This window comes from Hyaena hyaena, unplaced genomic scaffold (genome assembly GCF_003009895.1).
Source record: "Hyaena hyaena isolate Hyena2069 unplaced genomic scaffold, ASM300989v1 scaffold_286, whole genome shotgun sequence".
NCBI lineage: Eukaryota > Metazoa > Chordata > Mammalia > Carnivora > Hyaenidae > Hyaena > Hyaena hyaena.
The window spans coordinates 1,788,390-1,805,982 of NW_024080918.1; the positions used below are offsets into that span (position 1 = coordinate 1,788,390).

General features: G+C 39.5%; 1 protein-coding gene and 1 pseudogene across 5 annotated transcripts in view; one reads left to right on the forward strand and one right to left on the reverse strand.

Moving 5' to 3' along the window:
• Window positions 1–12,582: 12,582 nt before the first annotated feature.
• LOC120241638 lies at window positions 12,583–12,943 on the reverse strand (annotated as a pseudogene).
• Window positions 12,944–16,222: 3,279 nt separating this feature from the next.
• TTLL7 (tubulin tyrosine ligase like 7) overlaps window positions 16,223–17,593 on the forward strand; it is a 139,150-nt gene continuing 137,779 nt past the window's right edge. For 2 of the 5 annotated variants that reach the window (XM_039246910.1, XM_039246911.1), the window contains exon 1: window positions 16,228–16,428. The gene's annotated coding sequence lies outside the window, so the exon portion shown is untranslated. Of the gene's footprint in view, window positions 16,429–17,593 lie in introns of all 5 variants that reach the window. The other 3 variants (XM_039246906.1, XM_039246909.1, XM_039246912.1) reach the window with 2 other exon arrangements.

Here is a 17,593-nt window from a genome sequence, read left to right on the forward strand (position 1 = left end):
TCCCATCTACATGTTTTTAACTCCCAATTTTATTTCTCAAGCCCAGATATCTCTCCCAGATTCCAAACTCATACATCCAACTTTTATTTGAGTGCTTCACTTGATTGTCGAGTAAACATCTCGAGCTTAAGATATCTAAAATGGAACTCCTTGTTGCCTTCCCACCAACCCCTGCACCACCCACCACCATATGTCCTCCTCCAATATGCTTCTACAGATTAGTTAATGTGTGTCCATATTTCCAGTTAGTCAGAATGAATAGGGCCTTCTCAACCCCTCTCTTTCTCTCATATCCTACATCCAATCCATAAGCAAGTCCTTCTAGACATCCCTGCCCAGCTTTCACAGATCATTTTTTTCTTCTGGTACAAGTTTGGGAACCTGAAGTTTGTTTTACATCTCAAACAGTTAAGTGTTGTTTCAATCAGCATTCATAGTCTCTTTGATAATAGAATTTCCTCAGAAATTTAGGAGGCTCTTGACCTATTTCTCTGCTGAAATTCCTCATTGATTTTTGTGTTCTATTTCTTTTACATTTGATTCTTTATTAATCATAATTATTTTAAAGATTCTTTCTGATAGTTGTGGCATTTGTGTCAACTCTGACTCTATTTCTTCTATTGTTCTATCTCCTCTCAGTAGGTTGTTTTTTTCTTGCTTTTTGGAGTCTTGTGGGGGCACCTGGGTGGCTCATTTGGTTAAGTGTCCAATTTTGGCTAAAGTCCTGATCTCACAGTTCGTGAGTTTGAGCCCCACATTGCGCTCTGTGCTGACAGCCTGGAGCCTGCTTCAGATCTGTGTCTCCCTCTCTCTCTCTGCTCCCTGCTTGCTCTCTCTCTTTCTCTCTCTCAAAAATAGATACAAAATAAATTTTAAAATAAAAAAAACAAAAATAAATGAAAAATAAATGAAAATAAAAGTCTTGTAATTTTCTTACTGACTCGCAAGACATTATGAGCAGGACCAGTAGAGACTAAGGTAAATAGTATTTACTCCTGGAGAGGGGGAATACCTCTTCTGTCAGACCATTAGTGTGGGTTTGAGTAGATACAGTCAAAAGTTGACCTAGGTTTGGGTATTGTTTTTGCTTTTGTCGTTTTCAGTGTAACACAGGCTTAAAATTCTCTCAGCAATTGAGCTAGTACTCCTTCGTGCTTGGGATGGGAGACAGTGCAGGAGCATTTCTCTCATTGGTTCTACTCCACTTTTAGCTTTCAGTCTACTCACACTTTTGCCCCTCCCCCAATGGTAGAATGCTGTTGCAGGAGGGATTCTCTGTTGTCCTGTTCTTGCATCCTTCTCTGGCAAGTCCTATACAGCTGGGCCTTGGAGGTTGAGCTTTCTCAGTCTGTCTGCACATCCTACCTGTGGCAACCAAACTCTGCCTTGTATGTGGGGTTGGTCTTGTGCAGGAGTTTCTTGTCTCTCCTCCAGTGGCACCAGAACTTTGGTAACATTCAAGATCCAAGATGGTTTTTTGCTTCTCCTCCAGAAGCAGGTGAATTTTGCTGCTGTTCTTTCCTTAGATGCAGTAAGGTTTTGCCTATAACCTGCAGGCCAAGAGGGTTTGCTGCCCCTCCTCCTAGTGATTCAGAGTTTTTGCTTCATAGGAGAGAAGAAAACAGGAAGCAAGTTTGTGCTCATTCCCAAACAGTCATCCATTACTTCTTCATACCTGCATATGGTCTCTCAAATCTCCCTCCCTGCTCCCAGTCTTTGTGAGCACCCTATAGAGATCTGTGGGAAAACTTGAGGATGAGTATAAGCTCCCTTTGTTTCTGGGATGTTCAGCTATCCAAAACTGATTCATCAGCCCAATATGTCTTTAATTTTTTAAAAAAGTTTTAGCTATTCTTTTTCATACTCATTTGCCTGGTGGCAGCCAGTTTTCCCCCTATTCTGCCAAAGGTCAAAAGGTTCATGTGCTCCATCTCTCCTTGAAGGAACTTGTGCCTCACTGGAACTCAGATTATTCAGTTGCCTTGTGATCTCAATTCTTTGAAGATCAAAGAAAGTTATGCTTTTATAGACTAACTACACTTTTTCTTTTTAGTTTTTAGCTTTAGTGTGATAGTCTTTACAACTCTGTACATCCAAGTAGAAGGTTAATTATGTTCTTTTTTTAAGTTTATCTATTGATTTTGAGAGAGAGAGAGAAAGAGAGGGAGAACTCGAGTGAGGAAGGGGCAGAGAGAGAGGGAGAGAATCCCAAGCAGGGCCCACATTGCCAACACAGAGCCTGATGTGGGGTTTGAACCCATGAACTGTGAGACCATGACCTCAGCTAAAACCAAGAGTCAGACACTTAACTGACTGAGCCATTCAGGAACCCCTGGTGTTTATTTTTAAGTAATAGAAATTAATTCTGTATAATTTAAGCAGAAAAGACATCTTAGCAAATTGATACTAGAAAATCGATAAAATCCACAGGTAAGGTAAAGAACCAAGGTCAAATTAGAGAAGAAGTAGGATAATTGCAAGTGTCCAGACAACAGGGACTACTTAATTATTTTGCTGAGTTACCTTTACTGGAAGAAATGAATTACAACTATTCGAGATTCCAACTATTCTCTAGATTCAAAATCTGGGAGAATCTCTGCTTTGTTAGTTTTGTCCTCGTGCTTATCTTTTGGGTTTAAGAAGATACTGTGTTTATACAAATGGTAGATAGAAATGCACCAAAATAGGTGTCATATCACTGGTATATGATGAATATGTTTGGAGCAGGCAAGAAAAATAGTTTTTTTTTTACTATGCCTAAGATTGTGGCTGATTTGTTGATTTTAATCTGCTACAAGCAAGATTTCATTTGTTTGTACAACAAATATTTATTGGGTATTTTTTATATGCATGACAATGTTCTTATTGGATTATAGGCAAATGACCACAAAATAAGAAAGGTTTTATGTATTAAGTTATCCATTTTTGTGACGTATTCTATTTTTGTTTGTGTCCTCCCATGTTTTTGGTTTTATTTTTGAATATTTAGATAATAATGAGAATGTGAAATGCTAATCTATTTTGTTTTGGCAGTGAGTTATAAGACAAAAATAGACAATAATATTAGGGAACCTAATTTGCAAAACTCTCATGTGGGTTATTATATGATATTTTAAGGAAAAGAGAATAGCGTTGGAAGATAATGTTCCCTCTAGTTTTAAAAATACTTAAAAAATTTTTTAATGTTTATTCATTTTTGAGAGACAGAAAGAGACAGAGCACAAGTGGGGGAGGGGCAGAGAGAGAGGGAGACAGAATATGAAGCAGGCTCCAGGCTCTGAGCTATTAGCAGAGCCCCACATGGGGTTCCAGCTCATGAACTGTGAGATCATGACCTGAGCTGAAGTCGGACGCGTAACTGACTGAGCCACCCAGGTGCTCCAAAAATACTTTTTAAAATTTTGTATCATTAGATAAATTTCACTAATTATTCTCTATATCCTGAAAATATTATGAGATCTATTAGTCTTGGCAGTGATTTAAGCCAAAAGGCAAAGTGAGAGGCAGTACGGAACTATATTTGATAGAATTATTTATTGTGAGTCAGATTTTCATTCCTTATACTTCTAAGGAAATTACTCTTCTTGGAATGTGAGGGTGAGCCAAAGGTTTGCAAGTTTAATTTTGTATTATTTGCTTGGCAAACGGAATGGGTTTTCTTAAGGAATTAGCCTGGTGACAAAGTGTGAAATGTCTGGGATACTTTGATCCACAAATTGTATGGAATATACTGGCTTCTCTTTCTTGGTAAGGCAGTAGACTGGAACAGTAAGGATGGGAGCTTAAGAATCAGAAAGACCTAGATTTAGAAAAACTTGGTCTTAAGTCCCACTTCAGCAATTTCTTGCTTTGTAACACTGGGGAAGTTATTTAATGCCCTTAAAATTCCAGATGGGAATAATATGGTCTCTTCAGAGGGTTTAAGTGAGGATTAAATGAATTAAGTACTTAGTATAGTGTATTTTACTTATTGAAAGGTGAATAAAAAATAACTCTTACTATTAGCTCTCTTACCATAATAATCTACCAGGCTCATATTCTCTCTGGGTAACTTAGGTTACATTATTTACAATTTTTTCTCTGGAGATGAACTGAAATCCTATTATCAACAAATTGGCTTACTATAATTACTAACTAGAAATGTTATAGTTTCATCCTTAAAATAATAAAGCATGAAAATTGTAATTATAAGAAAAAAGAGTGTCTGTCATTGGGAGTAGCAAACAGAAATCCTTAAGCCACATCCTTGACAGAATGAAGAAGTGGGATTGAATTGGGTAGGAAGGACCATATTCCTTCTTTAAAACATATCACTCTTGTGTGGAAAACTTGCACAGGACTGAAGATCACTCTTTCTGTTTGAGGGCCAGATAAGTTTGTAGTCCTTCACATCCAATCAGAAAATTACAAAATCAAAAGCAGTAGGACAAATATTTGAGAGTTTTTATTTCTTATCTGCCTTGATGATTTCTTCTGAATCATTCCTCCCTAAGTGAAAGAGGAATACCATTATGGATTATTAGCTAGACTTTAGTCCTTGGACGAGTCTTTGACTTCTTATATGACTCTGGAAAATGGTCATGTGACTCAGTTTTATTCTCCATTAAACTTTCATTATAAAATTGTTTCCTTACACCTCAGCAGCTATGGGTAAAAATGGAAGCATAGCGACTACAATTAGTATGCTTGCTTTCTTTTCCCATCTTTTCTAGGTTCATTCTTTTTCTTCTCGTAAAGTACCTTTAATTCCACTCAGTGTGATCCTCCGTTATTTCAGGGAGGGAAATGAGGCTGCTCAGAGTTGCCTCAGAACTTAAGACATCTTGTTACCATAGAGCATTTGCCATTTTCCTTCTCCTCTGTTGAGCTTCCAAGAAATCATAGTCTGTTGCCGCTTTTGGTGCTGCTTCTCTCTAGTTTTCTGGTATTGGCCAATAGCTGTGATAAGTTTCTGTCCTCAAAATGGGCCCAGCTTAAATTAGAAAAACAAACAAGCAGCACTAACCCCAAAATTAAGCAGAAAGACTCCCACCCATCATTGTCAGGGAGGTCCCAAATATTATTGTTTTGTGCCTTCAATGTTTTCATGAGTTTCCAGTAAAACAGGTTTTAGTTTTTCTTCAGGCTTTATCTTCCCAGAACATGAAGCTGAGAGCTGGGCCAGAGGACAATGTGAGCCAAAGATATTAAGCTGTATTCAAATTCTGGCACAGAGGAATTGTTATCAAAACAAGCTTGTGTGTCTGAGTTTAGTTTTATTTATTTTCTTTCTTTTTTTTGACTTAGGATGATTTTTTTTTTTTTTTAACCAGGAAACTCTTTAGTCTCTCATTGAGATATATTCTTGATAGACATTAGACTTCCAGACAAGCCCTTACTGAGCATGGACTACTTGGGCTCAGCTAGGAATTCTAGCTTCATTGTCCTTTTTTTTTTTATATATAACATGAAAAGAGATGTTAGAACATGTAATAATAACTATCACAGACAGTCTCTATGCAGATAGACCCTGCAAAATGGATAGATGACTCAGACCACATGTTCACTGCTGTCTCAACATTTCAATGCCACATAAAAACTCCAGAACCATGATCCGATTCCAGGGAAGAGGAGAGAAGATCATGAATTAACTGAGATAAAATCTTTACTGCCTGAGGGAGGAAGAAGCTTAAATAAAAGTTAATTTGAATTATAGATAAACAGAGTTAGGCCTAATGGAGATTCTGGTCATTTGTCCATATGAACACAGCTTCTTTTCCCTTCATCCTCAGCTGTAGGCTATCTGTCTCTCAAGAGCCTAATGACTGCTGGCTTCCATGGGCAGCTGGGTAGAAGTGAGGTCTCAGGCTCTGTTGGAGTTCTAGAAGAAGGAAAGTAGTCCTGAATCTTTTTTTCCTCATGGATGGGCAAAGAACATCATAAAGGACTTAGTGAGGATTAAAAGTAGTGAATGTTGGGAAATTCTTGGATGCCAGGGACCTGTGGATCTCCTGTGGAAGAAGATAATGTTAGTTCAGATCTGCTTACCCTCACAAGGCCAAGAAAGGGGGACACAGGAAGCCTGGATCCTCTGTTCCCCAGGCTGTGGGAGTACCAGGAGACATTAGAGCAAGGGCTTTCCTTCAAGACCAACAGCAGGGTCTGGCAGCCTCTGCTTTATTTTTTATCTTTATTTTTTAAAGTTTATTTATTTATTTTGAGAGAGACAGAGAGTGTGAATGGGGAAGAAGCAGAAAGGGAGGGAGAGAGAGAGAGAATTCCCAGTAGGCCTTCACACTGCCAGTGCAGAGCTTGACGCAGGGCTCAAACTCCTGAACCATGAGATCATGACCTGATATCTTTCACCTATTGCAATAAAAGAAAAATAACTGAAGATACATAGGAAAGAGCTTATTACTTATGTACTCAGAGGAAAATCCGCAAGAAAAGTCTTTCACCAGACAAGGAATAGAGCAGAATAGAAATCTCAAGATGGACAAAGATGAAGGAAGAAATAGAACTGGAGGGTAGGAGAGAAAGAATGTTGAAAAAGGAAGAAAGTGAAATAATTTTAAAGACTTATGTAAATGGAAGAGGAAAGTGGGAATTATAGAATCTTATTAAGGAAAATAATTAACATCATGCTTTCCTTTATCAGTTCAGTAGTACCATCTGATTGTGAGAACAAGGGAAGGGAAAATAGCCATTAATAAAAAGGAAAAAACCACGGTAGAACTTGCAAACAAACAAGGGGAAAAAGGAATGAATGGAACCTGATCATATGGGCAAGCATAAGAATAACCTTTAAGGAGGAACATGGTATAATATGTCAAAAATATGGGGCTACTGGGTGGCTCAGTCAGTTAAGCATCTGACTTCAGCTCAGGTCATGATCTCATGATCTGTGAGTTCAATTCCACAATCAGATTCTGTGCTGAGAGCTCGGAGTCAGAAGCCTGCTTTGGATTCTATGTCTCTCTCTCTCTGCCCCTCCTGTGCTCTCTCCTCTCAAAAATAAATAAATATTTTAAAAATATGTAAAAAATAAGGTAGAATAAAGCCAAGCATATCAGGCATTATATATAATGTATTATGATGTGATTGGACTCAAATTCTCTTATGAAAAAAGACTGTTAGATTTCATTTTTTAAAAAAGAGCAGGGTTTTGCTCTTTGCATAAAATATACTACTTAAAATTCAAAAAGGTTTGAAAATAAAATAATGAGGAAAAACTAACCTAAACAAAAGAATGGAAATGCATAGAAATATTTCATAAGAAACAATATTAATAGGCAATGTGGAAGTTAAAACCACTAAGTAATATAAGGACAGACATTATGAATTGATTAAATGAATTGTTTTTAGCAAACAAAATAAGAAGCTAAACACACAAACAACACTTTAGGGCCAGAAGAGGACATTTTATTTCAATTAAAAAAGTAATTGAAAGAAAATTATAAAGTATAAATGTGCTGGATTTTTCAGTATATTTCTCAGAATTGCAATAATTTTATAGACCCCCCCCAAAAGCTATAGAGACACAAAGGAAATGAATAACACAATTAAACTTGATGTAACATATTAATATAGAACATTTTATTCCTTAAATAAGATATATATGTAAATATTTCCATAGAACTTTTGGCATGTGCTTAGCCAAAAAGAAAACCCTTACAAATACAGAGAAGTAGAGCTTATAGGCTCTATTTCCTCATCATGGTCCATAGAATTAATTGGAAATTAAGAAACATTCAGTGAGATAAGTTTTGTATTAAAAATGAGAGGGGCACCTGGGTGGCTCAGTCGGTTCGGCTGCCGACTTCGCCTCAGGTTGTGATCTCACGGTTTGTGGGTTTGAGCCCTGTGTTGGGCTCTGTGTTGACTGCCAGCTCAGAGCCTGGAGCCTGTTTCAGATTCTGTATCTCCCTCTCTCTCTGACCCTCCCCTGCTCACGCTGTCTCTCTCTCTTTCTCTCTCTCAGAAATAAAGAAAAAAAAGTTAAAAAAAAAAAAAGAAAATGAGATTAAAGGAGTGTCTTAGTCCTTTTGGGCTGTTATAATAAAATAAAAAAAAAAACAGACTGGGTAGTTTAAAAAAAATTTTTTTTTGATGTTTATTTTTGAGAGACAGAGTGAGACAGAGTGTGAACAGGGAGGGGCAGAGAGAAAGCAAGACACAGAATCTGAAGCAGGCTCCAGACTCTGAGATGTCAGTGCAGAGCCTGATGTGGGGCTCAAACTTACAAACTGAGATCATGACCTGAACTGAAGTCAGAAGCTCAACTGACTGAGCCCCCCAGTTACCCCAGACTGGATAGTTTTAAACAACAAAATTTATTTCTCATAGTTCTAGAGGCTGGAAATCCAAGATCAAGATGTCAGTATGGTTGCCTTCTGATGAGGGTCCTCTTTCTGGTTCCTAGCAGGCATCTTCTCACTGTGTCCTTACATGGTGGAAGGGGCTAGGAATATTTTTGGAGCTTCTTTGATACAGGCTCTAAACCCATTCATGAAGGCTCCATCCTCATAATTTATGCAGCTTCCAAAGGCCCCACCTCCTAATACCATCGTCTTTGAGGGTTAGGATTTGAACATACAAATTTGATGGGTGCATAACATTTAGATCATAGCAAGGAGAAATATGGAAATGCTCAGAAATATTGGGAAAATAAACACTGTACTAAAACAACGGGGAACAGCAAAACTGAATTCAGAAGAAAATGTGTTGCCCTTAATTATGGAAGCAGAAAGGTGAAAATAAAAAGAAGGATTTAAGTAGTTAATGAATTTAAGTAAGAACAAAAATAACAAAAACAAAAACAAAAAACTTGGAAGAGGGAATTAATATTGATAAAAGCTGAAATTATTAAAATAAATAAAATAGAAAAGAATAATAAATTCAAAGACTGAATCAGTAAAGAGATTAATAAACTAGGTCAATATCATGTGAGCATGATAAAGAGAAGAGAATGGAATAAAAACTAAGCAAGATTAACCATGTGAAATTAGGAAAGAAATTAAAAGAGCTTTAGGTAAATACTAAAGGCGACTCTGGAGCAGTACATTAAAAAAAAAACTAGAAAAAGAGATTACTTTCCTAGGAAAATATACATTATCATTAATGACATAGAAGAAGTGAAAACTTAAGTAGACCAATTATTATAGAAGAGATGGAAGAAGTGATTAATGGTCTCCTATTGAAAAAGGCAGCAGGCAGATGGATTCACAGCTGAATTTTTAATCTGACCATTAAAGAATAGATAATTCCAATATTATTTAAACTATTGTGGGACTTGGAAGAAGATGGAAAGTTCTCCAGTTAATTTTATGAACCCAGAATATCTTAAATACTGAAGCCAAAGAGGGAATGCAACAACAACAATGACAAAGTGAAGGCCAATTTCATCTCTGGCTATAAAAGCCACATGTTTAAATAATACATTAGAGAATAGAATAGTGTAGTGAATCAAAAGACTAATCCACCATGACAGAACATGCTTTATAAAAGGAATGAAAAAAACAGTTCAATTCCAGGAAGTCAATCTACATATTGATTGCATTAAAAATTGAAGGAGAAAAACCCAACCATTATCAATAGGTGATGGGAAGACCTCACACAAAGGTCAAGCAACTAATGCCAAGGAAGACTTGAAGGAAAACAGAAACAGAAGATTGTTGATAATTTTTACAAATTACTTATGTAATGAAGAAAAGTCCAATAACAAATGGCAAAAATTAAATCTTTCACTTAAAATCAGGAATGAGACAGGCATCACTATAATCATTTGTATTGGTGATCCTAGTAAATGTAAATACAGTAACAGGGATCTAAGTAATGGAAAAAGAGATGAAGTTCCAGGTACTGATGATATGCCTGTTTTTTTTTTTGTTTTGTTTTGTTTTTTTAGAAATCCCCAGAGATTCTCATGAAAAAAACAAACAAGAGACTTTGGTGTGTTGGATTAATAAAAAATAAATTACAGATATAACCAATCTCTCTCTCTCTCTATTCAGGTAAAATGTCATAGAAAAGGAAAAGGGAAGAATATTTCATTCAGAAGACACATGCTAAAAAATAATTTGGTAAGAAAGGTGAAGAACAAATATGAACAAAACTATGGTGGGGAGGGGGCCCCTGACTGGCTCAATTAGTGCAACATGTGACTCTTGATCTCGGTGTTACAGATTCAAACCCCACGTTAGGTGCACAGATTACTTACAAATAAAATCTTAAAAAAAAAAAGAAAAATATTCTTGGGAAATGCAAGATAAAAATAAACAAATGAAGAAGTCTATTTGTTAGATGGAATAACTTACTCTTATAAACATGTTAATTCTCCAAAAATTAATACGTAAATGTAATGCTGTTTTAATTCATTTCTTTTTCCTCTTATGTAAAATATCACATAATAATGGAAAAGAGTCGTAAGTTCCAGGTATTGACATACAATAGTAATTGTGAATGTGTATAGTCTTTAACTTGAGGATTTTTGAAGAAGTTTCAAAATGATCAAAATAATACTGAAAAAGGCAGTTAGCAATTGAATTAAAAAGTTTTTTTCAGTTTATTTATTTTGAGAGAGAGACAGTAGGGGAGAGGACAGAGAAAGGGGGAGAGAGAGCGCCTCTCAATCAGGCTCCACACTGTCAGCACAGAGCTTGATGGGGGGCTCTAACCATGAGATCATGACCTGAGCTGAAACCAAGAGTTGATTGCTTAACTAGCTGAGTCACCCAGGCACCTAGGCTGTAACAATTTAATAAATACATTTCTGTATAATAATGTGTAATTATGTATAATAGGTTTTATTTTATTTATTTTTAAATTATTTATTTATTTTGAAAGAGAGAGCAGAGAGGGGCAGAGAGAGTGGGGGAGAGGGAGAATCCCAAGCAGGCTCTGCACTGTCAGCCCAGAGCTCCATGTGGGGCTTGAACTCATGAACCGTGAGATCATAACCTGAGCCAAAATCAAGAGTTGGATGTTTAACTGACTGAATCACCCAGGCTCCCTGTATAGTGGATATTAAATACTAGTCTCCTGGGGCGCCTGGGTGGCTTAGTCGGTTAAGCGTCTGACTTTCGCTTAGGTCATGATCTCTTGGTTCGTGGGTTTGAGCCCCACGTCGGGCTCTGTGCTGACTGCCAGCCCAGAGCCTGGAGCCTGTTTCAGAGTCTGTGACTCCCTCTCTCTCTGACCCTCCCCTGCTCATGCTGTCTCTCTCTCTCTCTCCTAGGAATTAGAAACAAAAACAAAAACAAAAAATAAACATTAAAAAAAATTTAAATACTAGTCTCCAACTTTCTTTTCAACAGGTGGTGGGGTTAAAGGGTTAAGTCTAACAGACTGCATGTTTGTGAGCCTCATGTTCTTGTCCTGTATGGTGTGGTAAACCTGGTCAAATGGTTGTGCATTAGAATCACTTATGGTGCTTAATAAGAATACAGGTTCCAAAGTCTCTCTCAAGAGTTCCTAAAATGAGAATTTGTAGCAAGAATTTTGAAATCACTGGCTAACTCTGTGGTACAATGGTCATTTCTTGTTTCAGCATTTCTTTTCTGAGCACAGAAACCTAGAAAAGGGTACCCAATGTTTCCACTGGGAGGAGTCTCATTTAAATCCTCTTTAAGAAATGACTCATTTCCTTTGAAGAATGAGAGTTGAAAATAGATTTTAAAAGATACAAAATAGATTTTCTATTGTAGAGAAGAATGCAATGTACAACTTGCTTTCTGTGTAGCAGGAGGCAGTAAAAGTATCTTGAGAGTGATGTCATGCATTGGTTTGGATTTGAAACCTGGCCTTGCCACTTTCTTGCTGTGGTACCTTTGACTAATTGTTGTAATTCTCAGTTTCTTTATCTATAAAATGAGGTTGAAAATAGTACTTCACAAAATAATAATATTTACCTGAAAAACACTGGGATTTAAAAGTGGTAACTAGGGGTGCCTGGATGGCTCAGTTGGTTAAGCGTCAACTCTTGATTTCTGTTCAGGCTGTGATCTCATGGTTCACAAGTTCCAACCCCTCATTGGGCTCTGTGCTGACAGCATGGATCCTGCTTGGGATTCTGTCTTCCTCTCTTTCTATCCCTCCCCTGCTCATGCTCTCTTTCTCTCTCTCTCTTTCAAAAATAAATAAACATTGAAAAAAAAAAGTGATAGCTAAAAGCAAACAGAAATGATACTATTAAATATTCTCAGTAAGAGTAACTTGGGATGTTAACATCACCACACACTTTAGTATGTTGGCCGATACATAGTAGGTATTAATATTCTTTTTTCTGGTTATGCTGCTATATATTAATATATATATTAATTCCAGACAGAATTTATTCTGTTCTGTAAAACTTTGTACAGTATATTCCATGAAGATACAGAAGAAAATGATTTGTGTCAAGCCATTGCCACAGTAACCACTCTGCTGCAGCAGATCCAGGAAGTGGGGCAGAGAAGTAGCAGGTCTAGAAGCCGCTTCCAGGAATGTGGGGAGAAGTTGCGGGCTTCAGCTCTTTCTCTGGAGCAGGACTCAGTTTTTGCTGACACCAACACTGGGAAGATGCCCCAGGACTCCCAAACATTTCCTTTGTTTGACAATTGGCGATTAGTTCGATTTGTTCTTATCCACATGAACTGTCTTCTGATTTTTAAAAGTAGTGACAGGTACATAGGTAACCAATGTATAGAGCTTGTTTGGTGAATCCTCATCCTCATTATGTTTTCTAGACAACTGCACATGGATACTGTATGGATCATTCCTTATTCCTCTGGCCCAGATAGCAATGCACACATCTGGAGTTCCCTCCCCTTCCTGGTAAATTTCCGGATCTCTTTGAGTGCCTGAGGAGTACATTTCTTGAAACTCACTTCGTCAATGCACTTGTGGGGGTTGATGGTGTATTCTCTGGTCACTACTTCATTGATAGCAGAACGACCCTTCTCCCACCCTTCCTTGCAGGAGTCATTCTGCAGGGCGAGGTCAGACAGGAGTTACTTAGTATTCTTGAATCAAAGTTCAACATGGTGTGGCTCACTGTGTTTTTATCAAAGTTATTAATATCAAAGGTATTTTCTTTCTTTCTGGCTCTCTTTTTAATATCATTTTAAAAGTGATATTATTTGAATGTCCCCATGTCATGCTGATTTTGTGAGTACAAATGAATTCACCCTAATATATCGCTGCCTAAATAAGGTTTAATAATCACATTATGTTTAACAATCATTTGGCTCCCCTCCCCCCCCAAGCTCCCTCATTTATGACAGGAAATACTCAGCTGAGTCTCCTAGGTGCTCCAGAACAATTCCACTCTTTCTCTACTTCTTTGGGTTCCTAGTCAAGTCATCTTGACTGTGCATTGGCCACCAGTTCCCTTTATGAGAATATGCCTTCACTGGTGGAGCCATTCCTTATTGGGGGCAAGGTTGCACGAAGGTCTGTGGCAGGCTGAGTGAGAGAATGGCCCTCTCCCTGGCTCTGTGTCACTAGGGCCCATAGTAGTAATTCTTATACTCGAAATCCCATAAAGTCACTTGTGAAGATAATTCCTCAGTTTCTGGCCCTAACTTCTTTCCCCAACATGCTCAAACTCCCAAAATTTGAACTCCCAAATTCCCCAAAGCATGTGCAAACTCTGTGGGAGAGCAGGAAATGCAGGCATCACACTATTCCCTCCATTCCTTTTGCCACTTTCTTAAGGTCAAGGGCACAAAATGTCCCCTTCCTTCTTCATTTAGAAACATACCTTCCAAGAAGTTCAGCCTATACAGACAGATGGCTGGAGATGTCACTGATAACTAGGTCCTAAATCCCAGTATGGTTTCAGGTAAATCACCTGAGACCTTATCCTTCAGTCTTGTATCCCTATCAATCAGACAGAGAATACTAATTCCAAAGACATTTTGGGTACTTCAGTCTGTTCCTTTTGTGTCTCCTTTGAAAGTGAAACAACTGTATGTGGAGAGAAGAGTCACGCCATTTCTGAGGCTCAAGCCATCCCCACCCTGATTCATAGCTGCCTGGCCTCACTAGGGATCTAGACTCAGGCTCCTCAGCAACATGGAGCTCTGGGGATTTTTGTTTTCCTGGTACTGATGTGTGAACACTTAAGATAACAGTTAACACAATAACAGTGGCACAACATAGAGTAACGATTTAATTTTATTCCTTATTTCTCAAAAAGCTTCTTTAACATGATGTGAGAGTTATTAATACCCTATTACTTTAAATTCTGCTAAAGTATATGAGGACCCATGACATAAAGTCCATTTAAAAACTCTTGCTCCTTTCTGGGAAGAATAATGGTGCAGAGTATAATACTGAACAATAGTTTACGGGTAGTGTAAAGCACAATATAGTGTAAATGATGATGTAAAAATGATTAACAGAAAGGTAGTGGAGAATTCCTCCTCACCCTCACATGACCCAAACCATGTTTTTTTTGTTTGTTTGTTTTGAAATTGATGTTTCCAGGTTAGTTCTGGGTGAAGTACAGCCCGTTTTTCTGAATCCCAACTCCTAACCTCAGGGTGACGTCCGCCCTAGATACTTAAGTATCCCTTTCTCCACCATGAAACCTAGTTTTCATAAAGAAAGGATAAGTAAACTCACATTCAAAGGCCAATTATGGTTATGCTAAAGCTTAGTGTATGTTTCCTCAAGCCATTCTAGTGGAATGATTGCAATGCTTCCTCTGCTGCTCATTGTCTATGAGATGTGAATCCAGCACAGCAAATGTTCTGAGCCTAGTCTGTTTAAAAACTAGCAATGATACGGGGGCACCTGGGTGGCTCAGTCAGTTAAGCGTTCAACTTCGGCTTAGGTCATGATCTAATGGTTCGTGAGTTAAAGCCCCATGTCCACCTCTGTGCTGACAGCTCAGAGCCTGGAGCCTGCCTCAGATTCTGTGTCTCCTTCTCTCTGCCCCTCCCCTGCTCATGCTCTGTCTCTCTCAAAAATAAATAAACATTAAAAAAAAAACTGGCAACAAAATATCACAAATCTTACTGGAGTTTTTAGAAGAATAAATGAATAAAACTGGAAACAGTCTCAGTAGTGTTTGGTCCATAGTATGTACTCAATTTATGTTAAAAAATTATGTTAACTCAAAAAAGGACAAAATCTTAATCCAGAGAAAATGGCTTTTGACTGTGGAATTTCTATTTGGGGGAACATATTACAAGGGTCTTTTTTTTTTTTACTCCCTTAAATTATATTTTGAAGGTAGTTGCCAACCTGTTTTGTTTTTTTAATAAATAAAACTATACACTTATCTTAAATTTTACCATGGTCTGAAATGAGCCTGCCTAAACCTGGTTGTGACATGGGCAGGGACCAAGGGACCACAAAAGTGCTTTCACAAAAGTCTAAGACACGTCGTGGTGGCAACTTCTCTTTCCATTTCCATAAAGTTCATTTCATACTAGGATACTATTTCCTCCCTCATTCCCAAGACACTAATCTTTAAAATAGGGAACAATGAACCTGAAATATTTTTGAATTTCTTTAATAATCTTTTATAGAACTGTTAAAAGGGTTTCCTAAACCCACATTTTTTCCAGCTGCTGTGGTTCGACATTTGTGGAGCAACAACTGTGTGATTCAAAACGGTCCCTTATTTACTTGTATCTACAAATCACCTATAGGATGGGCCCACCTGATTTATTTTCTAACTTTCAGGCTGGGCGTGGATACCTTTGAATTCTTTGCTCCACAAAGATGCTTGGGTAAAAGATCTGAGGATCCCTTCCAAGGACTCAGGTGCCCCGCTCTGATTTGTGGTGAGACGTTTGAGTAAGAGGTACATCGGGAACTGGCGCCACAGGGCCCCACCGCGGAACGGGAGGCGGCACCGAGGCAGGGCTCGGGCCAGCGCCCTTTCGCATCCCCCGAGGAGGGGACACCGCCCAGGCGCACCCGTCGCTAGGTCCTCTGTTTGCCGCGTTCTAAAGGAGCCCTGAGCGGGACCAAGGTAAACCGGGAGGGGGGGGGTGTGCCCGGAAAATCTAAAGATTTGTGTTCCGTCAACAGCCAGGGACAGCAGGGGCTCCTGTGGTGGTACCTCCAGCCCCCCAGCCCTCCTGGCGCGGCTGGGCGACGGATGAATCCCCTTGGCCTTGGTTCCTCCCAACCGTCGCCCGGCCTCGGCGCCCTCCGCGTCCGCCCCTCTCCGCACGTCGCGCACCCCCGGTCGCAGCCCGCTAATGGTCTGGCCCGTCCGTAGCCGCCACCCCCTTCGGCAGCGACAGCTGCTCCAGCTGCTCCGGGTGGAGCGCCCCAGCCCCGAGCCGTGGCTGCCTAGGGTGGCGGGCCGGCGCAGGGGAGCAGCGGACCACCAGCGCGGGCGGCCGGGTCCGGGGGCGGCCGCCTGCGGGAATCCGGGACGCGGGGGAGCCGCAGACGAGCCGCCTGCAGCCGGGAGGCGAGGACCGTGGCTGGGCTTTCCTCACCCGGGTGAGTGCCTGCTGCCCTGCTCCTCCCAGACCCCCTTTCACCGTCTCCACAGCCCCCGAGGGCTCGGCCCCCACCAGGGACGGTCACAGCTCTAGGGATACTGGCTCCCATGGGAGCGGCCGAACCGGGAGCTGATACTGTTAGTGCTAATGATTCAGCAGCATTCGTGCCCCGAGAGAGATGTGGGCAGAATGGGGGAGGTTGGGGTGGAGGGGGGGGACGAGGTCAGTTGCTGTGCTCTCACCTCAGTTTCTAGGCTTCAGAGGTGCCACTGGTCGGGCAGGGTCGGATGGGGTGAACCAGGAGGCACCCTGCTGGCTTGTTCTGTAATTCGCCCTTTTCCCACAGCATGGTACAAACCTCTGCGAGTGTGCGGTGCAGTCTTCCAAGTGTGTCAGATTAGTGTGTTTTTCGCACATGCCAGTGAGGTATGGGGCCCTTGCCTATACCTGTCAGTTTCTTTACTTCTTGCTCCATTAGATGCCTAATTCATGCCTGCGTCCACTCAGTTTCTCATTGCCTAGCGTTCTCCCGCTGATGTATGACATAGATGCTGTGTGCAAGTTGTCTTGTGTTCAGAATGGGTTTGGTTGGTCTTGGTATAGGAGGAAAAGATTTAAGGGAGGTAGGAAATAATATTTTCAAAGCCTGGACACTTACTTTTAGATACATTATTTCATTAAATCATCACAACAACCTAGAGCCTAAAGGTGGAAAGTGAGGAGCCTGGAAGTTAAATTACATGCTCAAGGTCACAGAACAAGAATTTGAATACAAGTCTCTCAGACTCCAAAGCCCACGGATCTTCCACTGTAACAAGGAGTTGTGTGTCCAAGTGTAAGTGTACCTATATATGATCTATTAGATGTTCAATATAAAATTAATTTTCAAATGAGTGATCTCAAACAATAGCAACAACCTGTAAACTAACTGTATATGGAATTATCATTCTCTTAGTATGAAAGCATTCTTTGAATTGGAAGGAAAAAACCCATTTTCTTAGAAAGCATATGCCAAAAAATAATATCTGGACAACATTGCATAGGAGAGCTAGGTCATAGCAGGAGATGTTCAACACATTTTTGGCAGTGATATATGGTAGATGTTCAAATGTTGGAAAAACCAATTAGGAAAGTAAATACACACACACACACATAACCCAGAA